The 27082-nt window shown below is 47.0% G+C and overlaps 1 protein-coding gene and 1 long non-coding RNA gene across 16 annotated transcripts in view; one reads left to right on the plus strand and one right to left on the minus strand.

Annotated features, from left to right (window-relative positions):
- The window catches only part of LOC114868382 (uncharacterized), a 129734-nt gene that overhangs the window by 14768 nt on the left and 87884 nt on the right, over positions 1-27082 (minus strand). The window contains exons 3-4 of one of the 4 annotated variants that reach the window (XR_008696387.1): positions 236-384; positions 1-91 (exon numbers count right to left, since the gene is read on the minus strand). The exon at positions 1-91 is cut by the window's left edge and continues 203 nt beyond it. The exons of 2 other annotated variants lie outside the window; for them this stretch is intronic. This is a non-coding gene — a long non-coding RNA (uncharacterized LOC114868382). The remainder of the gene's footprint in view (positions 92-235; positions 385-27082) is intronic. One more of the 4 variants, XR_003788022.3, reaches the window with a different exon arrangement.
- The window catches only part of zgc:172282 (leucine-rich repeat and fibronectin type III domain-containing protein 1-like protein), a 107288-nt gene that overhangs the window by 4009 nt on the left and 76197 nt on the right, over positions 1-27082 (plus strand). For 3 of the 12 annotated variants that reach the window (XM_055513761.1, XM_055513762.1, XM_055513767.1), the window contains exon 3: positions 14712-14896. The exons of the other annotated variants lie outside the window; for them this stretch is intronic. The gene's annotated coding sequence lies outside the window, so the exon portion shown is untranslated. The remainder of the gene's footprint in view (positions 1-14711; positions 14897-27082) is intronic. 12 annotated transcript variants of the gene reach the window in all.

The raw sequence follows: 27082 nt of genomic DNA on the forward strand, positions 1-27082 counted from the left end.
TGGGAGGCTCCAGACCCGCTTGACCGTGATTCTTAGCATGAAAACAGGCTAAGCAGGGCTTCCTGATCTCGCTGGCTTACCAAGGTTTAGGCTGAAGGTTTCAGAAAACATACAGGAGGGATAACACAAAGCTGGGAAGTGTGAGGAAACTGCCGAGCGGCCCTTTGTGTGCGATGTCTGCACGGCGCGGTCATACGTGCGTCGCCGGCCTATCGCTCAGGTGGCTATAACTCACATTATCAAATTGGCGGGTGTTGTTTTCCTCTGAATTGAGTGCAGCGGAGGTGAGAGACGGCCGGTGGAAATTGAAAAGCGAGAGTCCCTCCGCACTTTGTCTCGTTCTGTAGGAGCTGACAGTGCAGAGTTCTTTATCATGTTTACAGCCTAATGAGACAAAGAGGGAGAGAGGAAGAATTCATTTAAAAAAAGCTATTGAGCTGATCTAACAACACAGAATTAAAGCATTTTAACTAGTTCTTATATTATAGTAACATAACACGGGGCTTTCTGTACTGATAAAGCCATATAATGGATTACACGGTGCCAAAGGTCTGACTCCTCGATGGTCGTGAATCATCATAACGTGTAATCAGCTGGAAAAAGGGATATAAGACCTTTCTGAACTCAATTTTTACAATGAAAATGTCTATAGGTGGTGCCATGCAAAATACAGCACCTCTCATTCTGTCACTGTCAGAAGGAATAATGAAGCTAAAGAGAAGTGTAAATTCTGGAGGAGTGCAGTGTCTAATTGATTGATGTGTCTGTATGGGCGAGACAGAAAGAGAGAGAGAGAGAGAGAGAGGGAGAGAGAGAGTTGACAAGAAATGGAACTCACACAGAGAAACTCAATGAGTTTTAGAGAAAGAAGGAAAACAGTCTTTCATCGCTGTGGGGGAGCTCTGCAGAGGTCTGCAGGTACCAGTTAGCTTATGCAGTGGTGCTTCCAACGCAGATTCTATATATGCACACGCTGACGTGCAGACACTTCAACATTGCTTCACTGCTTCTTTCCGTTTAACGCAAAACAGTTTCAAGAGACACAAGGACAGAAAAAAAGCTGTGGATGAAGGAAGGACGGCCGGAAGAAAAGACGAGATGATGGGAAGGGAAGACTGAAGTGAGGAAAATGGGACGTGAGCGGCTTTTGGGGGCAAAGTGACCTTTACTCAACAAAGCAGGTCAATTAAAAGTGCATTTAGCGTTTGAGTGAAGCAGATGAGAGGGAGGAGGAGAAAGAGGCGAGGAGCAGTGTGGGAGGAGACCGGCTGAGTCAAAAGAAGAAGAGGGGGAACGAATTGAGAGCAAATGCCCAAGCATAAGCTGAGAAGAATTCACCATGAAACTCCACGAGTCAAGGTTGTAACATGGCAGCGCGCACGTCTATATTTTTAACGTCCCAACGCGTGTCTCCGGGATCTCAGCACCTGGACTGGCTGTCGGCTACGGTGGGGGTTTAAATGCCGACACTGTTCCTCTAAGTGTGTGTGTGTGTGTGTGTGTGTGTGTGTGTGTGGCACCAGATGCTGGTTCAGTGGCGCAATCCCACCTCAACAGGGAGGAGAGGGGGAGAGATGCTGCTGAAGGGGGGGGGGGGGGGGGGGGGGGGGGTAGAAGGAGAGCTGAAGAAAGGAAGGGGAGGGGTGACGCCAGGCGAGAGAGAGAGAGAGAGAGAGAGAGGGCTGCATGCTGAATGCCAAGCGGCCTGGAATTAGAATGAATCCACTAGAAGGATGAAACACTGCTGAGCTAAACCACCACCATGCATGTTTCAAAACTTCTCCGGGGACCACAGTTTTATCATCATCCTGCTTTAACTTTTCCTTTGTGAAGTAGCAGATTGTGACTATGCTTTATTTCAATTGTTCCTGTCACATCGAGTCACAGACTGAAGCAGAATTACTGAGTAATGTTTGCATTTTAGACACATGTTGAGCTACATTTAATCTCTGCATAACACGCCTTTAGAACGTGTTGGGGGCCAGTGCTTCATGCTGTGGTGTCACGCGTCGTGTCCAGTGGAGGGGTTTGCTGTGTTTAACAGGTGTGTGCGGATGTGCTGAACGCCCTTAGAGCTCTTTGGTTCCCGCCTGTGAAGACGCGCCGGTGCAGCATCTTCTCTGGGCCTGTTTCCTACCACTGAAACTAGGTTGCACGAGGCTTTTCCTTTATTTCGTGACGGCGGCCAGCTATTGGGGAGATGTGGCACAGATACAGTGCACGCCACTGCAGAGGCCTCGCTCATTCTGGGAACTTTAATCTTGGACAAGTTTGCCACTGTGGCGCAAACCGCTCTAACGGGGGGCCGGGAGGCGCTGACGTGATTGGTCCTGACTGGTAAACACATTAGTCCTAATCCTGACTCCTTAACAACTCTGCTGAACCCACACTAATACGTCTGTTCACATTTGGGCACGCGGATAAAGCGCTGCATTAAAACTCACCCGCGCCGTTTTAAGGAGCATAATTCATGACCACGGCGGCCCACCGGCACGCTCCATTATTAATGGCCACGCCGGGGGGACGCCGGCAGGAGCGGCGGTGGCAGAGCCGCGCCGCGTGGCAAATATGGAGATTCGGTTGTTCCAAAGTGCAGCGGCTCGTCTAATTATAGAACGGGAAAAAGGATCCACCGAGGAACGCAGACGGCAACATGTAGGAAGGAGCGGCCAAATCCAGCTTGATTTGATTCTGCATAATGAATAGATTGAAACTTTCACAACCATTAATACAAGATTTAATTTAAAGGTGATGCATTGATACCAAAGACATAGAAAAACCCACCACTGGGTGGAGTGACACTGGTGATGCATTGGAGGGACTCTGTCGGTGTGTTTGGGTGCAACTGTACCCCTTCAGCTCCCCCTTAATTGTCCTGGTCGGCGGTGATGGAGCAGACCTGACAAGTGAACCCAGATAGAGCATGGAGATAGATTGAAGAGGAGTGTCTGCTCTCTCCTCTATCTCTCCCCATCTATTACTCGTGTCTGACAGAGGCATCGCGCCATGATGGATGGACGCTCTGCTCCATCTCCATCCACTCCTCCTGCCGTTTTTCTCCACTTGGCTTCTCCTCATCTTTGCATCACTTGCTTCCACTGTGATTTGGTAATTTGTACTCGTGTTGTCAGTGACTCTTGTGTATTTTTGTCTACTTTTCTAAATCGCGGTATTTACTTGTGTTGCATAGTTAAGCCAGTGTGTGTGTGTGTGTGTGTGTGTGTGTCTAGAGTTTCATATTACTAGGGCACAGTGATCTATGATTCTGTGCTCGTTGCCATTTATCAGTCTGCTGCCTCTCACCGGCATATTTGTGCTTACATTCAATTTTCCTGCACGCTCCACGCTGCAGGCGTTGGAGCAGACAAACACCAGGCCGAATTAAAAGCAATAAAGCTTAGCAGGACTCACTTCTACCTATTACACATTAAAGGTTTGAATGTGGTTTGGACACAGTGGTTCATATTGTCTCTCGCTGCCGTTGTGCTTGCTCTGGTTGTTTATGTTGTCAGCGCGCTGCTGTTTGTTTAGTCCCTCCATCAGTGACTCACTCACTTTTAATGTTTACTGTTCGGGAGAGATTCCAGTATCTTTGCAGTCCAGCACTAATTTTGACACCTGCCATCCTCCAGTGCTGCGGGTAACAATAAATGCCTGCTACGATACTATCTATCAACAACTCCTTTCATGCCGAGCGGCTCAGGAAATCTCTGCGCAACACATTCTGATGCTAGTGTTTACGTTTGCATCACCTCCCGACGGCCGGTGTTTGACGAGGCCTGCGGAGAGCGCGGTCTTCTGGCGTGGAACGCAATCTGCGAGAGGAGCTGCAGATTGAAAGGAGGAGAAAATGTGCCCTTGGAAATTGGAGCATTTGACTGGTGAAAGGAACAGAGATTGCTGATGATTTCTTAATTTGCTGTGATGGAATAAAAGGAATTTGACAGGACTGCATTAACCTCACAGCTTGTTCACAACCGATTATACAACAGATGTAATTAGTCTCGTGTGCTCGTGTGTGTCTTTGTTTCTATTTAAAACGCATTCCTATCACAATATTCTCCTCGTGTGCACGTGTGGTACGAGTGTGTTCGTTTGTGTCATATGTGAAAGGTTTCGGTCCGAGTCATGACACCGTCTGTGTATTACAGACGACTGCTTCTGAAATATGAGCTGTTCGTTCATGTGCTTCGCCTTTTTAAATCTGGGCGCCGAGCGACCATCCCACATGCTCACACTGTGTGGGTCGGTCACTGGGCCGCCGCATAAAGTCCACGCTGAATATTGGCAGAGAGCCTGCACTTGGGTTTGTGCAGTGACAGTTCCAGAAAAAAATATATATGCAAACAAGATGGCTGTAATCTGTGTTGACATAAAAAAACAGTATAGGGCTTTATTTGTGTTAAGTCAACAATGAAGGAGGAGGAAAACAGAGCAGTAAAGAAGCACAGAAAGCTCTTTCCTCCTAAGCTGTTCTGTTTTATATCAACAGAACCTCCACAGAACAGCTGCAGTAGCAGCAGCCATCTTGGTTTTATTGAATTTCAATTAACTAAATGATAGTTTTCCCTAAAATAATCTCCCTGATCTTCAGCATCAACGTAGAGCTGCCAGACCCCAGCGAGTGGACCATGGCTTTCTATTGCTTTGTCTGAGCGAGTGTCCAGCTCCTCTGCTCTGCCTCCATTCCACACCTTGTGTGTGCGAACCAGTGAACACCGCAAATAATGTTAGGGCCAACACAAAAGTGTAATTAGAGAAGATAATTCAGAAGCGCTGGTAAGCACTTCTAAGTCTTCTCACATCCCTCGGGCTTAACAACAGGGAACGTTTAGCACTATGTAGGATGTAATGCATGCTCCTTAACCCGCCGCTTTATATGGAAAGGACAATAGGTGGGAGCGTGTCACCGTGAACTCATTTGCAGCTACACCTACTTCACGGAATTACAAGCAATAAATTTTAACCTTGTCATCGGTTTTGAAAACAGCAGCTGGGAAGGGACATTCAAGCTCTCAGCCCTCTCAGCAGTTCCCCGAGTGTTTATTAGCGCGGGCTAAAAGGACAGAGCCCGCTGGTTTGAAACGGCTCACCTGACGCGCCGCCCGCCGGCCCGACGGCCGCGCAAATAATTAGACGTGAGAGGGTAATCGGCCCCGGACAACTGTGCTCTAAAGGGTAGTTTATACAAGCCAGCAAGCGAGAAAATGAAGAGGCAATGCGTTCCTGTGTTTGTTGCAGGCCACAGAAACAGAGGCGATTAAGGAAACTAGGTGGATAATCGTGTTACTGGGGCTGGTGGATTCCGTATTTGGGGGAGATTCGGTTACACTTTAATGATCCCGCAGCTACTCTTATATTTTGAGCAGCCTTCTAGTTCAGCTTCGGGAGCGTAAATCCACCTTCCAGTCAACACAGAGCTCGGCAGAGTAGAATGTGGGTTAGCTTCTTTGAATATGAATGTGAGGGTGGCAGCGAGCAGGATCAGCTGCTGGGTGCTGTTTATCACGCAGATCACAGACGATGCGCATGTAACACACACACACACGCACACACACACACGGCAGGCATGTATGCAGTCGTTCTGTTCACATGTAAGCTTTCACACACACACACACACACACACACACACACACACACACACACACACACACACACACACACACACACACACACTTTTTCCCCGTTCTACCGGCAGCGCTGAGGCTCCTGGTGCATATTTGATGATGCTTTGATTGACAGATGCAGAGAGGCTGCGTCTGGTGTGCGTGCGTGTGAAAAAGCTGGTAGCAGCAAACATGGCGGAGGGCTAATGACTATGCAAAGTGCCAAAAGGTGAAGTAGCGTTAATGGCAGCTACGTAGATGCTGACACCCAACAACCTAGCGCTCCATTAGAAACCCATTAAAACTCTGTTTAATGCTATTATTCTCCCACATCAGCAGAGTCAAATAAAACTTCAGATTGTATAATAACGTGCGTGTGTATACGGCCTCTGGCCTGTGAGTCCCGCCGCACACACGGCTGCTCACTTGATGCGATGGCCTCTGCTCCAATAGATGGTGGCCGACTGTTCAATTGTGGGCTGTGTATATATGTGTATTCTACAGGTAAACAGGGAGCTTCTGAGGTCTAACATGTACACACTGCACAATCATGGTGGACAGCTATACATGCACAAGGATCTCAGTCACTATCAAACCCCACTTGTTTGTATATAAACAGTGAAGCTCTTTGCTTGAGCCTTGGACCAACAAATAAACGAGGATTATTCATTTTCTCTACACAAACTACCGACAAGTTCATGAAACAGACTGTGGCTCTGACAAATGACACCGAGGATCATTACCCGCTTTAGCCGAGCGGCCGAGCCTGTGCGAGGTCAGGCATCTGGCCGGGGCCTCCCACTCAGGCTGCTCTGTGTCAGTCAGGGTCTCGAGGACGTCTCCTCTCCACAAGTTGGAGCTATTAGCGACGGCTATGGTGAAGGACAGCGGCCATTGTGGGAGTCAAGATGGCCGCATTTTAAACCTGCACTGACCAGGCAAACTCCCATTGGTCTAATGGGAGTAGATGTCCTGGCTCCAGACATCGTTTATGTGTGTATGTGTGTGTGTGTGTGTAAGTGTTCCCAGTATTCTCTTTAGCTTCACTCCAATGATGTCCGGCATTTACAGGCTTGACACTCTGTGTGCGCGTCTGTGTTTGTGTTTGCGGCAGCTGTTGTCGTCCTGGTCCCAGCTGCTGTGCTGCGGTGCCAACTCCGTGCGCTGGCACCTCTCATAATAAAGTCGTAGCGCGCCGCCATCCTATAATAACCCCGTGAAGATCTACGGCCATGTGACATATATTGTTGCTGCTGGGTGCACACCTTGCCAGCCCAGGACGGCCGCAGTCATAATCGTCTCCCAAATAATGATATAATTGGCTTTTCCCTCAAGGAGGATGAGTAATGAACTGAGCACATTATATAACGAAGCAATAGGTCATAATGTTAGAAAACAAAGTGGCTGTTTGGAGACACTGTGTGAGGATGTATGTGGAGACAACAACAGTGCTGCAGGATTCATCTGAACTATTTACATATCCTTTTATCATATTCCATTACTGAAAGCATCCAAACTATGAAAGCACAGTAAATGTATGGATGGATGTGGTAAACAAAACATGCTAAACAGCCCTGTTTCATATTTTTGCATTATCCAAAGTAGCTACAGTGCATTTACTACACAAAGGGTTTTCAACTCAGAGCAGCTTTTTATGTCGCTTTCCATTGATTTGTCTTTTTCTCAACTTACAGACAAGGTAACAGAAGGTAACGGAGGAAGTCACTGGCATCAATGCTGACCTCTAGGGCTGCCTATGATTTAAATACACCCATCTATTGGATTCAGCCATTGTTCAGAGGTGCACAGCCCTGACTGGGCAATATCTTGCTATGACGCTGCATTTTGAAGTGAGCCTCACAACACAATGTATAGTCAGTGGCTGAAAGTTGCTGTACACACCACAAATAATGCCTCCGTCTTCCAGCGATTGACTTTACGTGCTTGTACCTGTGCTTTTGCTCTTAATCCCCCTGTGAATGCGCAATTTGAATTAAAACCACAGTGCAGGTCATTTGAATGCAAATCCGCTGGCGAGCCACAGCTGACAATATGTCAGTGATAAATAGAATCAAAATGGGGCTTGATATAATGAAAATCTTAAGGATTTGAACAAAGTGGGTTTATCTGAATAATCTATAGTGAACAATGAATAATTCAATAATTGCTGAGGAGGAGGAGACCGATCAGGAGCACAGCAAATCTGACTGCGGAGTGAATTCTGCTGAGTCTGTCACACCGGACAGCTGTTTCCGAACACCGTCATGTTTTATTTTGAGATTTACATATTTATTAAATAGGAAAATCACCCTGATTCTCCACAATAGCTGCATGTGCGTGGGAGCTTTGAGGAATAATGTTCGCTGACATAAAGCGCAGACTTTAAGATCACAGAAGCCGCAGATGAAATCTTCTTTATGGTGGCTTTTCTCTGATGCGGATCTCCTGGGGTTTAAATAATCACAGGAACTCATTGTGACTTTGAACCAAAGGTAACATCTTTCATTCCCTCCCTCTCTCTTTAATTCATTTTTCATAAAAAGCACAATGAAATTGGGTCTGTATTCAAATGAGGCATCAATATGCGTCAGAATCCCCATTTCCCCCTTTTGTGTGCCTTTATAGTAGTTAACGTCCAATTGCAATAAGGATACATAATAGATGGAGTACAGTGCAGATTAAACCAGTTTTTTTATTTTTCATTTTCATTGAGAGCGTGTGGTAAAGAAGATCGATTCTGTATGTTCTTTAAAGACTTTGTGTCTCATCTTTCCTTTTGCCTGAAATCAGGGTTCACATTAAACATCCAACTATCCAGCATTAAAGAGTTTTTAACACTTGGGATTATTAATTTAAGAATTTAAAGAAACATTATCTACTAGCAAATTGGTTTCAATAATTATGAGCGGCAGTCTTATTATGGGAATGTGAGCTTGTGACTATTAGTGTAAATGTGAAGTCAAATTATTGTTGGTACCATTTAAAACAGAGCAGGTTTTATCTTCTCATTTCACAATTTGTCCCACATTCCAGCTTAAAGCTCCAGTACAAGCATTTGGAAACGACTTTCCTGCGTTTCTCCACTTCTTTCTCTTCCCTCCCCGTGTTTATTTATTTATTTATTTATTTCACTCTCATATCAAAGTCAGCTCCAAAGCCTCGCTTCAGGTGAGACACAGGAAGGATAAACAGACCCGATGTGGAGTTGAGAGAAGGCAAGTGGTTTATCTTCGGCACCAGGTGATGATTATTTCATTGTGGTAGAAATATAAAGCGATATTCAGCCGACTGCCAATGAGCTGGCAGGCGCATGTGTGTGCTACTCCACACACACACACACACACACACACACACACACACACACACACACACACACACACACACACACACACACGCACACACACGCACACACACACACACACCCTAGTGCACGTGCAGACCGCTGCTGCGACTGCAGGCGCTGAGCAACATTTGATCCCAGCTGTTATCATCGCATGTATTATTAATTACACAACTTGTAATCTTCCACATATGTTGACATTTGGTGATAATGGATTATTTAATTGATGACCTGGAGTCTGGAATTCAAAACGCAACGCTTTGTTCAGCAGCTTTTAAGGTAGCACATGCAGTACAGTAGCTGCTTGTGGATTAACTCGCCACCCGCGTTTATCGCCAGACTTTTCCATTCAAAAGATAATTAAATGTTAGAGCTCCTAAAGTGTAAACAAACACCAGCAGCTATAGAAAACTACAAAGAATCCCTTTAGTTTATCAAAGCCGCGGCTTTAGCTGCTGTTTAGCCTTTGGGTGTTGTCTTTGCTCTTGAAGAATCCAGCAGAAAACACAGCAATTTGGTTTTCTCTCATTACATGTCCTATTGGCATTTGCCCAGAAATGAATAATGAGCTTGTCGTCTGTATCAGTCTTCGGGAAACTCGCTCCTCGTGTGCACTGTGGATGTGGCTGTGTGAATGCGAGTTAATACTCTCAAGGAGGTAAACACGTGAAATACATCAAAGCTCATTGATTGCATCAGACGGTGCGCACTTATCATCGGAGGAGACGTACAGTCGCTCCCTGACAGCGTACACAGTGTTAACCACCCCTTGTCATGTCTGGATGCATGATGGCAAAACAGTGCGAAGCTGCAGGAAGAGAAGTCCTTCCCTGTGTCTTGTTGCATCCTTTAACCTTTGTTTTTACAGAACTGGTTTAGGCTGAAATATGCCTGAAACTCTCGCATAGAATCTCTGGCGTTGATGAATAACAGGAAACATGTAGAAAACCTATTTCCAATTCAAGTATTGCAGTTCAGCACGAAAAGGTCCGGTTGTCTTCTTATTTAGTGCTGCAATAGGCAGAGACTCATTTGTCACTGCACACAGTGTGTGTGTGTGTGTGTGTGTGTGTGTGTGTGTGTGTGTGTGTGTGTGTGTGTGTGTGTGTGTGTGTGTGTGTGTGTGTGTGTTTGCTCAAATAAACTCACACACACAACAGTGTGGCTGTATGTGGGTCTAATCCTCTCCCTCACACATACACACACACACACACACACACACACAGTTGGGACGGCCTTCTTCCTTCGCGTTGTGTGTAAGAGCAGCCACTTTATGGATTGGTAATCAGTGCAGCATGTAATTTACCAATTGATCCCCATTAACTCCCATTATTCTACTGGAACAGCCTACACTGTGTCTATACAGTTTGTACTCACAACATCTGTCAGTCTCTCTTTCACTCACTGAATCTCGTCTTCACCCACTTCAGAGCCTCTCTCTCTCTCTCTCTCTCTCTCTCTCTCTCTCTGTACTTGTCTCTTGAACACGTGCACATTCACACGCTCGCTCCTCTTGTTAAATTCAGGTTACATCAATACTGGAGTTTGAAACCTTTTTTACACCTTAAAAGAAAATCAATTACAGCCAGTGACTGAGGCATCAATGTCTGCAGCGGCAAAGTGTTTCAGCTGTCCACAGATGTGTGAGTGCGCCTTGTCTGCTCAGATGTCATAAAAGTCACTCAGATATGAGGGAGCAATCGCCCTTTGAGTTCAGGCCAGCGGGCACTTTTGATATATTGTCTGTCAAACAGCTGTGATTGACTGTGTGATTACAGCTGTAATGACTGAACTCTGTGATCTGCAGTAAGTTCATTAATCTTAATCGTAGAAAATGTGCTGATAGAGTCCGACCCTGTATTCATGATATAAAAACAGGTTTAAAGAGTTCCGCACTTGGTAAAAAGCCGACTCGGTAAAGTGATAACAGCACCACACGTGTCTCAGTCGTCCTCTATGAGGCTGCGGGCTTGAGTCCATTGGCTACAAGCACTCAGATCTATTAATGCCGACCTCGTCTTGGAAGACGGGAAGACTCCGTCTCTATGCGTCCATTAGAGTTTCTGTGGAGCCTGAGGAAGGTCAGGGGCACCAGTTAACTCAGCCCATACGATATGTTCGAATCAGGCCAACAAATATAACCAATAATGGAGGTTCTTCCCCAAAGAGCATGTGACCACTGAACGCATCATCACATAAACTAACAAAAGCACAAGTGAACATCTGGTAAAATAGAGGCCATCTTACTGTAACACACAATACGGCTGTGTGTGTGTGGCTGGTGCTATCGCTGTGGCTTTGCACCGCTGACAGGCTGACAACCCGTTGAATCCCGGGGGTCCCGCAGGATTCCAGTGGGACGGGAACGCAGCCCACCGCGTTGTCAGGATCACGTTGGCATGAGAAAACCAAATCTCACACCAGAGCGGATCCTGGAGGAATTCACATGCTGTACTGTAGCTCTATCAACACCGCGCCGCCGCATCTTCATGCTGTGATTTCATTTCAGTGCACGGTGAACATGTACAATAATATCCCAGTTTCCTAATTTGTCCTGATGAGACTGGAAGCGTTCTTATCTCTGCGTGCTACAGCACCAGTACGACTCCGACCCGGCGTTATTTTTAGTTTCCTAAAATCATTCTGAACGTCCTCGCTGAGCTCCAGCTCTCGTCTGGGGCCCAGAAGCCCCGCGCTAATTTGCTTAAAAGGAGCAAATTACTTGGTGGAAATTTGTTCGTGTCACACCGAGTTTCAGTTTAAATTCAATGGCTGCAAGTTGGCCACAAGCACTTCTCCAGCCGCATCTATCAGAGGAGAACGGCTGGAGGTGAATAAGCGGCGGCTTAGTAATACAAAGCCTCATTCCTTCCCAACAATGCGCTGGGCCTTTTGTGTAACGCGCTCACAGCTGAACAGCTGAAGTGCACACGCAGGGAGCCGCCGTGTCACCAGCGCTCAGACCCCTCTCTCTCTCTCTCTCTCCCTCTCTCTCTCTCTCTCTCCCTCTCTCCCTCTGCTCCTCTCTTCCATCGCTCCCATCCTCTTAAGCTGCCTGTCTCCTCTGCTCTTCTCCTCAGTTTCAGGTCGCCATGGTGACTCAGCTTTTCCCCAGCCAGCGACCAGAATCCCAATCAGACTCACTGCTCCTGCGAGCGCGCACACACACACGCGCGCGGTGCCAGTGTGGCAGTGCCAGAGGCCTGATGAGAGTAATGACAGATTAACGAGTGTCTACCGGCCACAGCTGACCTCTCCTTGGGCGGCTCATAAACAACTCATCCCTCTCCTGCCTCTGTCGTCTCTGCTGCTTCTTCCCTTCCTTTCTTCTGCTGCTTTGTCCTTTTTCATTTATCTTTTCTCTTCCCTCGTCGTCGTGGGTTTTGTCTTCTCTAGTCACTAATAATTGGGCCGTGGAAAGCTCTGAGTGGAGCTGGTGTGAGCGTAGCCCACCGCGGGCTAACTGTACCCAGCGCCCGTCTTAAAAGGCACCTCGGCTCCCAACTGCTGAGCAGATGCTTAACCTGGCTGCTGTGTGGTGACAGATTATCACGGATCGCCGAAGTCTTCGTTTGCTGGAGTCACGCACCATAGTCTGACTGTCAGCGCTGATACATTAGTGTTTTTCGACTGGGTTCCGAAACAAGGAAGATCAGTATAACTAATTTAGAAGAGCACTAACCTGTCAGTTGTAGCTTTCAAGTATTTAGCATCTCAGCATCAGTTTTACCATCACTGGGAGATTTATTCTGCACAGATTTGTCAGGCAAAATGTGAAGATCCAAATAGAAATAACATTAAAAGCTTGAAGAACCTAATGCTGGAGATGGGGACGCTTGAAGAAACTCGCTGGAGAACGTGGCTGCTTAAATTTACTTCTGTATTTAATCGGAATATAATATGCTGTGCCACTCAGCTGAGTTGCTGCTTCCCAGTTAACGACCTGTTGCTTTTGCTAAAACCCCCAGAATCATTAGAGCACTTTACCATGATATCAGCATATTAGTATTAATGTTTATTTTACCACCTATAGTTTTGCAGATGAACATAAGCTCTGCACGTTATCCTGCACCTTGAGGATCGTTACATAATCAAACAACACACGGCCGAGGGAGTGTGTGTTGCGTAAGAAGCTTCCATTAAAATAGATGAATATACCTTATCTGAAATGAGCAGTAGGGCTTTTTTAAAACTTGGTCACGGAGGGATCCTAAAGCCACTATTAAAAAAAACCCAACATAATCTTACTGTTGAAGCTTAAAACGTTTATTATGTATATTTCAAAAGGTGTTACTCAGAGAAGGATGCTTCTGGTCTCCCCAGTAGACTTTAGTATAAGCTTAACCTACACATGACTTCCATTCAGGTGAACTGACTCTTCTCCTGGACGCCACAAAAAGCCCGTTAGGCAGCAAAGAAACTTGGAAATGGACACATGGTGACGTAGCAGAGAACGACGACATGGCAGTGAACTGTTATTCACCCATCTTACAGTAAAAGTGTGATATTGTAGCTTTTAGTTTTGAAAAAATACAACATAGATTTGTGGAATCCACACAGTCTGTCTGTTGCCTGTAGCAAACTTACATGTGCCGCTTCCAGAAAGTTGTTTTGGTGAAATCTTTTCTGCATTGCATCGTTTGCCATCTGCCCGTCGCTGGCACAGAAAACATCTCCCCCAACTAATGTTGCTCCCCAGCGTGCGCGGCAGCAGCTTTCCACTTCATGCTGTGAAATAAAAACGCAGTAAATCAGGACAAAAGTATTAATATACAGCGCGCATGGCAGAATAATGCAGCTTCGGTTACAACACGGCGGACTGGGCCAAACATGTTTGACTCATTACGCCCGCTTGAGAAAATGATCTCTCATAATACGCAGCGCTGCAAAGAGGAGGGAGTAGAATAGCCATGAAAACAAAATATGATGAGCCTTAATGTGTTCTAGTAATGGGCTTCAGTTGAGTCGCTGCATGACCAGAATGGCTAACAAAATATTAAAAAAAAAGGCTGCGTTATTAAATATTATCTTAATCCTCCTAAGTACGTTTGTCACTCTGAAATGGGCGACTACCAGCAAAATGGCCCATTGAATTGGAGGTCGTTATCAGACGCCGCGTGGGTTACACTTAAACCCCACTCGAATGAACCCAAAACAAATATCACGTATTGATTTACTGAGGGCGGCATACGGTTCATCCTGACATAATTGGCCCGCGGAACTGGCGGCGGACGCGCTTTCGCCTGCAGCGCTGTGATTGGCTGTGATGGCGGTGGAGCGGGCGAGTCCACCGCCGCGGATCGATGCGGCCGACAGGCACGCATCATAGACGAGACGCCGCTATTATTGCTCTCTTCCCCTTTCTTCCGCTGGTCTGTTCCTCACACCTTTTCCTCTCCGATGGGCTATAAATAACCGCTCCGTGTCACCATCTGGCTCCACAATGACTGCTCACCTCTGCGCGCTTCAGTCAGTGTGACTGCTGTGAACTATGTCAGCCCCTTGGCTCAGACGCCGTACAACTGGGGCCTCTGTAAAGCAGCAATAGTGTTAAGCCAGCTGGCTGGTGGCACCACGCGTGGATGCAGGATAACCTGCCTCTGCTGCCGCGACTCTACAGTTTAAAAAAATAAAAAAATAAGGAGCAACTAAAGCACAACAAGCAGCCTCGGTGCCCTGCAGGAACCTTGGATTGTTCACTGTCCTTTCTTTAACCAGCCGAGCGCTGCGCTTGTAAAATGAAGTCGTTTTTGCTCCATTTACAGGGAGGGCCAGCCTGGAGCTAGAGTAGAAGACACCTTGGATGTCTGCACTGGCACACGCAGGGAGGGGAAACAGGCCTCCGCTGGCTTTGAGCTAAAACAATGGAGGCTGCGCGAACACTGGCTTCCACGCAGTGCGTTTTGAATGCAAAGACGCAAAGGTTTCATCTGGATTAGTCCAGACTAAGGTTAGTGTGCCAAAGGGTGATGAACACGGGATTAATGTGCACAGACGCATAAAACACACACACACACACAGAACAGCCATAACAGGTGGACCGGGTGGGTGGAGGATGGGACGGGTGGAGCAAGGCTAGAGAGAGAGAGAGAGAGACAGAGAAAACGTTTTTCTTTTCGGGATTAAAAGCAGGCAGAGTCTGGACCTTTCACTCTCCATTGATCCGTCTATTCAAGCAAGCGGCCATTAATTCAGCAGCCCATCCATCCATGTTTCCCGCTCGCGTAGCCATTTTTAAAAATGCAAAATTCATCAGGTGTTCCGAGAAATTTCCATGACACCGGAGTCAATACAACTCAGAATTCATGAAGAGCCATTTTTTTAAAAACTCAATTCCTATTCCTTTTCCTTCATAATGCATCGCCAAAGAAATGATCTGCATCACAAGTGCGCGAACACAGGGTGAAAGCACGAGAGTGGGTTATGGATTTCTTCTGGCTGGCTCTCCTTCACGCCGCCGACTGTTTTGAAGAAAGCGAAGGAGACAGAGAGAGAGAGAGAGCGAGAGAGCTGTGGGCAGGACGACTGGGCGAGGGAGGCAGTGAGACAGTGAGCGTGACACAAATGAAAGGGAAGACAGAGGAAGGTGGCTGGTAGCCAGCTGTTCCTCCATGACGCTCCCCCGTCACAGCTCCTCTTTACAGTCATGTCCGTGTGCGGCGTCGATGTGGAGGGAGCACAGGCGCCATTCAGACCGGCAGAACGCTCCAGTTCAGGCGGACGCGTCAAACGGACCCCCCCCTCCCCCCGACTTTCACCGTCCCTCGCTTTGTCTCGGCCCGTTCTGCGTGTGCTCACCTGAACGTGTGCTCTCACGGATGGCGCCGCCCGTGCCGGAGACCGGAGAAAGGACTAATTTTGCCGGTTCTGCTCTATTTCTCGGCGTCTCTGCGGTGCTGCGCGTCGTCCTCGGAGCCCGACAGGAGCGGCTGAACGCCGACAGCCGGCATTTGCATCACACAGGGCCCCTCTTTCACCACTTCAGGTTGATACTCGAAATGGGTCACGGGCCTGTCCCCATGCGCATCACCACGTGAGCCTTAATGAGCCTTGTTTTCGAGGCAAAAAACGAATCCTGCTAATTGGAGTTTTTCCTGGAAAACTTTTGTCAGAAAAAGATAAGGACAGCAGCGGAAACAGTTTTTGCCTTGGTTCTAAGGTGTCTGTCCGCTAAGCGTGTTTGACAGCTTAGAAAGAACCTGAAGAAATAGCCTCGCTTCTTTCCAGTGGCGCTCCATTGTCATGAGCGGCAGCATCTGAGGGTGTCACAATACCCTCCATCCATTTCAACTGCCTACAGTATCTGAAGCCCAGTCACGGTGGCAGGAGGTGGGGTAGGTAGACGCCACGTTCTCCAGGTTCTGCTGAGGGCTTCAAAGGCTGAATGAGGGCTACGATCTTCCAGCTGGACGTGCCTGGAGCACCTCCAAAGCAAAGGTGCCAACCTGGCAGCCCAATACGACGCTGGAGCTGAAGGAGCGGTGGTTCTACTCCTAAACTCCTAACCCCACCTTAAATCAAAGAGCCAGACCCTCTCCAAGGCCCATATCCAGCACTTGAGTTCACAGTGTCATTCTTTGGAACCCGACCCACACAGGCCTTGTCTTTATGTCCGAAGCAACATTTGCTCCATTTTAACCTAAAGATTCTTCAAGTCCTTCCCTTGAGGAGAACTCATTCCCAGACACGACCTCAGAGTTAGAGGCGCTAACTGTCATCCCACAAGTATAATAATAATTCCAAAAGTTATTAGTCTAGAATTATCTAATAATTGATGCATGTGCTATGAATGGGCTTTATACGATAAGCAAAGTGGATATTTTACAGTATTACTTACTTACTGCTGCAGACTGCTCTCAAACATTGAACCGTTGAAAAAAAGGAACAGAAGCAACTCTGTCAAAGTGAATCTCGCAAAACGTTACGTGTGTAGTGTTTTTGTCGGTCGTCCTCCATTCAGATATGACAGGAGTGTGTGTGTGTGTGTGTGTGTGTGTGTGTGTGTGTGTGTGTGTGTGTGTGTGTGTGTGTGTGTGTGTGTGTGTGTGTGGCCGCGGCGACGCCGAGCCTCTGTTCACAGGCTTCAGTGGGAAAACATTGCCCTGCAGCATCCACTGAATGCGAGACAGCACGGATCCATAACACTGACGCTAAATTCCTCCCCCCGAAGTCAGACGCCACCACAAAAAAGCAGACAATCCCCTCGACGTCGCTGCTGCCACTGTTGCGTCGCCTGCTCGGGGGTCCGGGCCTTGTTCACGCTGCTGGTCAATCTGCCTCCCTGAACTGCAGCTGAACCTCTACTAAAACATGAATACACCATTTTTACCAAACTATACGCGCTGCATCCAAGTCTCACCAACACTCAGAGTGGTTCAGACGCACGCTTTAATACCCGGCAAAACGGCACCTGAACCTCGTGACCCCACACTGCATTCTTTATACTTACAGTATGGTTTATTACTGTGGATGCAATCACCGCGTGAAGAAGCATGCTTATACAAATCGAGCAATGCGCTTAATGAAGCCCCCTCAGAGAAAGTGTAGGTGGAGGAGTCACTGACCCAAGAAATCATCCCCTCACACCTCAACGTACTGTACAGCAAGAGAAAAAAAAGCGATAAATGAAGTCATCTGTAGGGAGAATTTTTAAATATTTGGCTTTGACTCTGTCTGAATTGTATAATTGTGATTCTAGGTTTTAGCTGGAACGGACACTGCATGCGACAAGTTTTGGCAAATACCCTACGGTGCAGTAGCAAAATTTGGTAGCCAGGCTGAACACACACACACACACACACACACACACACACACACACACACACACACACACACACACACACACACACACACACACACACACACACACACACACACACACTACATGTTACACAGCCATATAATGCAGTAGCTATTTTTCTTGGCGTAACTGTTGAAGAACAAAAAAAAAAAAAAAAAGCTAAAGTTTGGCTTTGCACAATTACGCCGCCACACACACGCCTTAATATGCCCCAGAGCCACTTGCAGCTCTGCCTCTGGCCCGTGGGATTAGTTTGGGCATTCGTATCAGGGGGGAAGTGTGAAAATTGGCAAAGGAGGAAAAAAAAATAAAAATGTCACATTGCCATAGCCTCACACACGACCACGTGGTTGCTAGGCAGCAATGACATTTCCTGCTGCTCTGAGCTCTAACACAGAGAGAGAGAGAGATTTCACATGTGTCTTGACTGGATGTGACGGCTGGCAGTGCATATTCATATATCACACCACACACACCCACTCCGGCACACATGCACAGACCGCAATCCCATGGTGTGTGCGCTGACAGGCTGCAACTGTCAGCACGTCCTGCTGCAGCTCCTCTTCCCGGTCCCTCACTCCTCCCTCCGTCCTCTTCCTGCCGGTTGGCTTTTCCCTCGTCGGTAGCGTTCGCATTGAAGGGTCCTGGAATAACGGTGGTTGCAATGAGGCCGTTGTGAATATGGCTTCGCGTCTGCGGGGTCGTTTCATTACCAGTCCAGGCTGTGTTAACAGCTGTACTGTGGAAGCCTTTGTCGCGGCTCCTCGTTTCTGCCGCGGAGGGGGACAATGGGCCCGTCTGCCTTGTGCTCATTATCAATGAGCTTGGAGATGAGACTCGGGAGGCTCGAGACGGGTGGTTCGGAAATCACTGTCACCGTTCAGCGGCGAGTTCAACACACACACACATTTGCATGAGCAGCAACGCATCAATTTGTGTTAAAGATTGTCCTCAGAGTGCTGTCACATTAATGAGACGCCAGGCATGCTGGGTAAATGCTAACTGTTAGCCTAGCTGGTTTAGAGCTCAAGGCTCGAAGCAGCACTAATTCAGATTATAACAGATAATAAATAAGCTTATTGAATATTAAAAGCCAATTATAGCCTCAACTCACAAGTCATTTTTTTAATGAAATGGAAAAAATAAAAGAAAGATGATTTGTTTTCACTTATACTACAGTAGAATAAGTGCCATTAGTGTCCACTTGGCCCCAACGTTAGGCGAGCTGCTCTATCTCACTCCTGAACCCTGAGTCGCTACAGTAGATTCAGAATAATGAGACAGAGACTCCAGGATGACAGACTGAATCCCAGCAAGTGTTACTGTTCTGTTAGAGCACTTCACTGGCTGGTGATGTGGGAATATCAGAAGAAAACCTATTAAATATGTCAAATGTTAACAGTCATTGAATATCTATTTTCATGAAATATGGTCCGTTAACTCAAATGTTTGTTTGTCTGTGACAAATATCAAATCCGCTACAATGGTTTACTGATGATCTCCAGCCTATCACTCAGCTGAGTTGACCAGACACTTCAATGTGCCCACACTGATTGTGCGCATATGCTCGATTAACATGAACCAGCCTGAAAGCCAACATATAAAACCTCATCTTGCCTCAGGTATAAATCAATTAATGCCGTTATTGTCAGGAGGTAATTGAAGTCTACACACAGAAGTGTCCTCAATCAGCTCTGCAGAGGCGAGCTCACATGCTCATCCACACACACACACACACACACACACACACACACACACACACACACACACACACACACACACACACACACACACACACACACAGTTGTGCGGCAGCCCATTTAAATTCAGCAGTGACAGTCAGAACTTCATACGTCTGCATGGACCACAGAGAAGAATGCAAAAGCGTCTCTACTGGTTTGGACCATATTCATCACCAGGCTGGGGGGGTTTACAGATAATACAGATTACTGAGGCGCCTCATCTGCCAGATTCAAAACTCGCTGGAATCCTGCTGCCTTTAAGCTTTGCACCTTGCCGTGCCCTTTGCAGCACCCTACAACGTATTATTTGATAGTAGATGAAGGAACACAACAGATTACTGAGTCTGAAAAAGAAAAAAAACATTCTGCTATTCTGAGTTACAATTCGCCACCATATAGAACCTTTACATTGTACCATTGTACTCAGGGTTATTAAACCAATTAAACAAATACAGTACATGCAGTGTTATGCTGCTGTGTGTGACCAAGACGGCTGCAGACAGACAGATAAGTGATGTAGGGAGCTTTTAAGCTATCATCTGGCTTCTCCCTCCCTCTCCACATGCTCCATTAGTATAATGCCGTTTAATGTTTTATAACAAAATAATTCAATTTGAGGCAACAACACACGATGCTGGAACTACAGTAGCATTACTACACGCACGAACGCACACGCAAACACACACACACACACACACACACACACACACACACACACACACACACACACACACACACACACACACAATACCCCATGTTATTCAGCCTGATAAATGAATCACACTGCAGGTCTAATTGTTACACTACAATAAACATTCACTTCAGCTTTTTGTGCCTCCATCCACCAAATTAATCACAGGACACACAATTAGTCATGAGCAGGCACAGGGGGGTTTAATATAGTGCAGGTGGGTTTGCTGGGCCTCCTGGTTAGTCGGTAGCATTTTACATGGATTTACTCTGAAAATGAGGCTGTTACAATGTGTTTTGATTTTAAAATTAGTTCTCATCGTATCATAAGGACACACCTGTATTTATTACATTGCACTTGAAATCATTGTGGCCAAATGTAGTCAGTTGTTTTCTACTTGGTGCATACTAATGTACAATATATAATTGGCCTTGAACGAAATGGCATAAATCACCGGCCCAATCAAGTTGAATAAATTTCATCACAACAAGTCATAATGTGAGTCAGAAATGCGTGTGGCCCCCACCTGCCTGTGAGCCCCCACCAGCAATGTTTGGGCATGCTCCTAATGAGTCAGTAGATGGTGGAGCGGGGGCATCGGGGCATCAGTGAGCTCATGGACAGCCTGCGCTGGTGCTCGGTGGTGCCAGCTGCACCGATTCATAATGTATGATAGGTGCACAGTTAGATTTAGGTCAGGGGAGCATGTCATGTGGGCATTAGGGCCTTTGTCATCCAGGAACTGCCTACATACATAATCTGGACACACGAGGCTGCACGGCTGCTTACACAAAGGAGGACGTCGTGCTCCTGGCCCCCCCCCGCTGCCCTGTCCAGCTCTCAGTGCTCTCGAGACCAACCTGACAGACAATGCAATCAGTCTTGCAACTCCTCCTACTGTATGCACTGTACATGTGCAGTAGCAGACACCAGCTCTGCACAACTGGAGGAATGAGACCCACATTCTTGTTGAGGGTTGTCTTTGTGAAGCCAATTAAGCCAAGGAACCAGGTAGATTCTTTCTGAATATTCATTTCATGCAGAGGGAAATGACTTTATGGTCAGTTCACTGTTAAGGAGACTACTTTGCATGCATTTCCAACCATTCTGAATCCATCATGTTTAAGTAGCTGACTGATAAGCACACAGTTTTCAGCTCGGCAGCGGCGTTCTAGCACTTTACGTTTCCTTCTGCCGGAGACATTTCGCCTGCTCCATGTACAGTCGGGATTAAGCGTGTACTTAACAGATTTTGATCAGATGAAGGGTAAAGTGGGCCGCTTGATTGAGCAGCCCATCAGTTCCACTGTGACCTTCCGCAGTGGGAGCTTAGCGGAGAGGCCTCTCAGTTTATGTAAGTGGTGTCACATTCTGAGCTAGCTACAGTAACTGGACTGGCACGAGTCAGGCCCCATCTGTGTGTGTGTGTGTGTGTGTGTGTGTGTGTGTGTGTGTGTGTGTGTGTGTGTGTGTGTGTGTGTGTGTGTGTGTGTGTGTGTGTCGCTGTTTATCTGTGTGTAAAAAGAGAAAATAGCAAAGATGATTGCGCGGGTCTTTAAAAGCATTGCCAGAGACATGAAGGCAGAGGAAGAGAGTGTTAGGAAGGGAAGAGCACAGTTCATCCATGACCTTTACTTCGGTATTTAGGGTTTCTGTGGAGTCGGCACAAAAAATAGAGTCATTGTTAACTGGGTGGTGCCATTGAGCTAAAATAAATCCTACCTGAACATCCACATCTCATAATTCATTTATATTTTTCTTAACAACCGACACCTCATCACGCTCCCCTTGTTACATTTAACAGAATAACTGAATAATTTTAATTGACTGAAGATTTATGATTATTAATTGTTGGCTAAACCACATTCATAATAGTGCTTGTTCTACTGTAGTGCCATCATCCACAAACCTTTGTGTGGCAAATTACATTTTAATGGTTTTCTGAGCTGCATTACCGAAAGCTATTCATGTATTAAATGATATGTTGCTGTGTGTTTAAAAGCGCCTGTGCCACTGAACATTCATTTCTGTTGGCTGTATTGTTATACACACACACACTTACACACACATGCACAGCACTACACATATTGCTATTTTGCCACGGGTCATGTGTTATGTTAATGAGATCTAGGCCTGTGGGTCATATTCTGGTGCTAATGGATGTGAGCCATTTAGTTTGCTGTCACTGGTAGCAAAAACAAATGGGACCATAATATTCTACGGTAACATCCACGGTTTATCCCTCACGCCCAGTAACGCTATTCCTCTTAAGAAAGTCTGAATATCATTTCAAACCCGTGACAATGTTATGACACATTTCCACTGAGTTAACACACACTGGAAATCTACCGTCCCAGGAGTTCTTTAACTTGTGCTGTTTGCCAGCAGCTATGCTGTGCATCCACACTGTGGAAGTCAAAGTGCAGACAACGACTGAAGCCCATGCAATTTCATTGCTGCTCTTTGCAGATAACACACTGTACTATATTTATGTTGTCTTCAATGGGTTACCAGGCAGATAGCATAAGAGTCGGCATCTCTGGCTCTGAAGCCATGGGCTTTTGGAAGGACACAGGCAGAATGTGCCCTCTGGGTGCAGGGATTGAGTTCTTTCTCCCAGTAACTGAGTTAAAGTTCTTCTGTTCTCCTTCACAAAACCAACAGGAAGCAGAGTTTACCGCAGCAACTGCTTTTCATGGGCTGCACCAGGGCTGTATTAAATCTGGAGCTGGATAAAGCCTTCACTTTTCCAATCCATCAATACAGTGCAATGCAATGCTACAGTCAGGAGTTTTGAGAGAAGAGTAAAACATCCACTTTGTGGGCGCTTTGCGAGGAGTATGGCATTTTACAGACAGCATGAAGTTCTTGGATTTCTGGGATGAACTCGGGAGCGAAGCAGCTAGCGTCTCAGAGCTGACAGCTCAGGTGGTCTAATCAAAAACAAGCCGAGACGACGCGCACGTTGTTTCAGTACTCCGTCTTCAAAAGGCATCCCGAAGCTCCTACCGCTGCTCCGAGGAGGGAGGAGGATTGCTTCGGGGAGGGGGGGGTTCAACACGTCACCCTTCACGGAAGCCTTTTACTTTCCAAATAGACCTTTTAAGGGAATGGATCAGACAGCACAGTCCACCATAACAGAACCCGTTCACTTTACTCTATGTATCTACTGTAATGTGATCTCAGAACCTGACATTGCATGATGTTATTCATTCATTTATATGATGATTAAAATTCCTAGAGGTTTTATTATAGATGCAATCTGATCATTTGCAAATACCAAATTTTATAATCATAGATGATTTATTTACAAATAATATAATGCGAACGCCCAAACGTCACCTGCCTCGTGTACAGTACGTGCAGCAGTTTGGCTGATCTGAGCGGTGACAATAAAGGACGTAGTCGCGGTTTCAAACGCAGGCAGCCTGCAAAGAGAAGCGGAAGCATGCGCAAATCCAGACTACAGTCTAACAGAAGTCACCACAAAAGTGGCAGCGAGATCACAAACGCCTCCCTTCAAACGGCAGCTCGCAGAAGACGACGCGACGTCTCTGGATACATATTTCCATGTTTTCTTTCCCCGTGCTGCTTTTCTGTTCCTGCATCTTTAGTAAAAGAGACTGAGGTGCATGGATTTAATGAAGCGAAGCGGGACGTGGCCACCGGCGTCTCCCTGGTTTCTATAAGTGCACGGAAGGCTTCCTCATTTGGTAGCTTAGCAGCATTTTGGGGTGCTTGTGGCTGGTGCACGTCTAGACTGTGGCCAATCAAACTGCATAAAGCAGGAAAACTATTGATGGATGTTTGAATAGACTGAATGACAGATTCAGACAGACTGCCTCTACTGTTACATAACTATCTTCAAGCATAGCTGAGGTGATTTAAGTGCACCAAGTTACACTGTCATGCAGTCAGTGGCATTGACGGGCAAAACACCAGGAGACACACACAGTCACTGTTACAGCAAAGCAGGCGTCACTTGTCCTGTTTTCGACTGCTCGTGCAGAGAACGTCAAAGCCGCGGCGTCGCGTCGCAGCCATTTACCCCGTGGACCTCTGCTAGCGATGGCGACGAGCGTGACTTGGACCTGTTTCGGGGCCTTAGTCAAGCTGATCTCATTCATCATTCAGAGTACAGACTGATCCCCTTTCAAGCGTCTGCGGGGCTCGGTGCCAGCCTGAGGCATAGCTGGGCTGCAGCGGACCCAGGTGCAAGGATGCTCGGCGTGCCCACCCCCACCCCTTCCCCCCGCCCGCACATAGAGGCAGGCTGAATTTCCATCCGGACGGGGCTCCCCGTGGGTCCCGAAAGGGCCCGCTAAAGCACCCTGCCCTTTATCCTTATCTCCATCACGGGAGAAGGCTGAGGGGAAGAATATAGTGCGAGTCACACACAGATAGTAGTCAAGGGTGATTCTGAGATTACAGAGGCAGACTCGCGGACTGCAAGGTCACTGCCTTCAAATCAGGTTCAGCGGGGCTGCACCAATCAGCCTGCTGTGTTTTTACATTGTGCGGCTTCTTCCCTGAAGTGGGTTCTCATGAAAAATGCCTTAAGCTATAGGCGCTGTACAATTATCCCGTCCGTCTCCGTCTCCTGGCTGTGCAGCCGCGTGCTCTCGCCTAATAGGCCTAATAGTATGTCATATTGGAGAGCTCCTCTCTCCGCTGCCTCGTTCAGGCTCTTTCAGTGGTATCGCCTCCTCTATCACACACTCCCTTGGACCAACTTAACCCCCCCCGGTCTTCCTTCACACACACGACGCCACTTCTATGGACGCGTGGACGGACGATTCCGTCCATAAGTGGCTACGGTGTGGAATTAAAACACTCTGTGGCTCGTACTGTACAGTCGTCTCACACGGGGGTGTCATTAACCTGTCAGTCCACACACGGGTTTCATCCGCTTGGCGCCGCCGCTGACAGGCGTTCGGGCAAATACGCACCTGGGAGGAACGCAGGTGTTATCAACCTGACAGCACTTGGTTCTGTTTGACCAGAAGGGGCTCTTGTCTGCGTTTCACCTCCCCTTCAGCGTTCTCTCGTCTCCTCTATTCGCTCCCTCCATTCAACCTCCTCCTTCCTGCTTTTTGTGCCCGTCTCCCCCATCCTCACACGTTTCACTCATCTTGACCTTCACCCACCTTGTCCAACAGACGTTCTGCTTCATACACATTTTCGTCCACTCTTCGATGAGATGCACGATGAAACGTCAACCCAGATAAGACATTAGCGTGGAGAGAAAGAGGAAGTGAGGGTGTGGCTTTTAGAACAGAAAGAATAATATACACGTACACACAAAAAACAATAGTAACAATATGATACAATTGTTTGTGTTTATTACATCACATATATGGGTTGCAGTAATATATATATATATATATTTGCAGTTTAGTTATAGAGAAATATTATTTTTCTGGAAGGCAGAAGCTACAATCCTACCCCCTACATCATCACAGTCCCCAGCAGCTTATGTGTCCTTCGTAAAAGAACTGGGCCCCTGAACTGTAGAATCCCAACAGTGCGCACCATAAATCACCAGTCAAGAGACACCGCGGAAAGCATTAAACAGGAGAGCACAAACAAATGAGTAAACAGAGAGCGATTCTCATTGCTCCTGTGGAGCACCTAATAATGATAATACTGCTTAGCAGGTAATAAAGGATGTACAGCACAAATCCACTGCCGGATTGACGCTCCTAAGGATCACGCAGGGGCATGTGGTGAGACGAAGGTTCGGGACGCTTTCTAGAAACAGTAAGCCGTGCTCCCAAATCTAGACCAGCTGAAAAGCAGCAGAGAACCTCATGAACAAAGAGCTAGCGAGCGAGTCCTGAGGCCGCGTGATGAGCATTGTGCAGTTATAGCAGTAATCGATACGTAGCGGAAACTGATCAGCGAGACCAGGAGATGAGGAATATAAATGAGGAGGTGAAGGGATGGAGGGCATGAGGAGGAGGAGGGGGGGCAGGGGGTGCTGAAGTGGGTGCTTTAGAGCAGATGCCTCTTCTTGTCCTTACGGTTATTCACTTTAACTCTGTTCTAGTGCGCTTCATTTTATGGCGCGTCCGCCCTCATTCTTCCTTTCGCCTGCCTTTTCTTTGTCCCTGCCATTCAAAGAGTGGCGCGATAACATTCATTTCTCCAACAGTGAGACGCTATATTGCAGTGATGGGTAAATGGGCGGCCCTCCACCGCCGAGTATTACAATAGAATGGTTGCTAATGGGAGACGGTGACGCTCAGCGGGTTTTTGTCCCCAGGCTGCTCCGACACACACACACACACACACACACACACACACACACACACACACACACACACTGCTGTAACTACTGCCACTGGAGCTGTGAAGCATGTCGGTGGTGCCCGGTGCACATGCTAACACATTAAGCCGCACACAGAACCCTGACAATGATCACAATATTGAGGAGATGCTACAATACACCCGTCCCCTCCTCCTCGGCTCCGAGTCCCCGCTCCTCTGCTCAGTAAAGCACCGGAGATGGAGAGTTAGCGTCACTGTACCACACTCACTGCAACGTCTGATTCTGACACTCATCCTTCCTCCGGAATTAATCCTGAAATTGCTATTTTGCTTATAATGTGTCTTAACTCTGCGGCACTGGAGCACTGGGACTATTAGATAATAAAATATAAATCACACTCAAGCGCAAATGGGACCGAATGGAAAAAGTCAGAGTGAGGAAATGAGCTATATCCAGCTAGTGTGGCTATATTAATGTCTCATCCGCTGCCTGGCCCAAAATAAAAACAGCCACCATCCAGATTAGACTAAGCCAATAGGTGAGAGGCTTCCGTGGGATAATTACTATATTGATTAATATTAATGTGTTTCAGCTGGCGATGGATTTGTTCTTCCCTGATGGCACGGGCACGT

The sequence above is a fragment of the Betta splendens genome, chromosome 13 (assembly GCF_900634795.4).
Source record: "Betta splendens chromosome 13, fBetSpl5.4, whole genome shotgun sequence".
Classification (NCBI taxonomy): domain Eukaryota; kingdom Metazoa; phylum Chordata; class Actinopteri; order Anabantiformes; family Osphronemidae; genus Betta; species Betta splendens.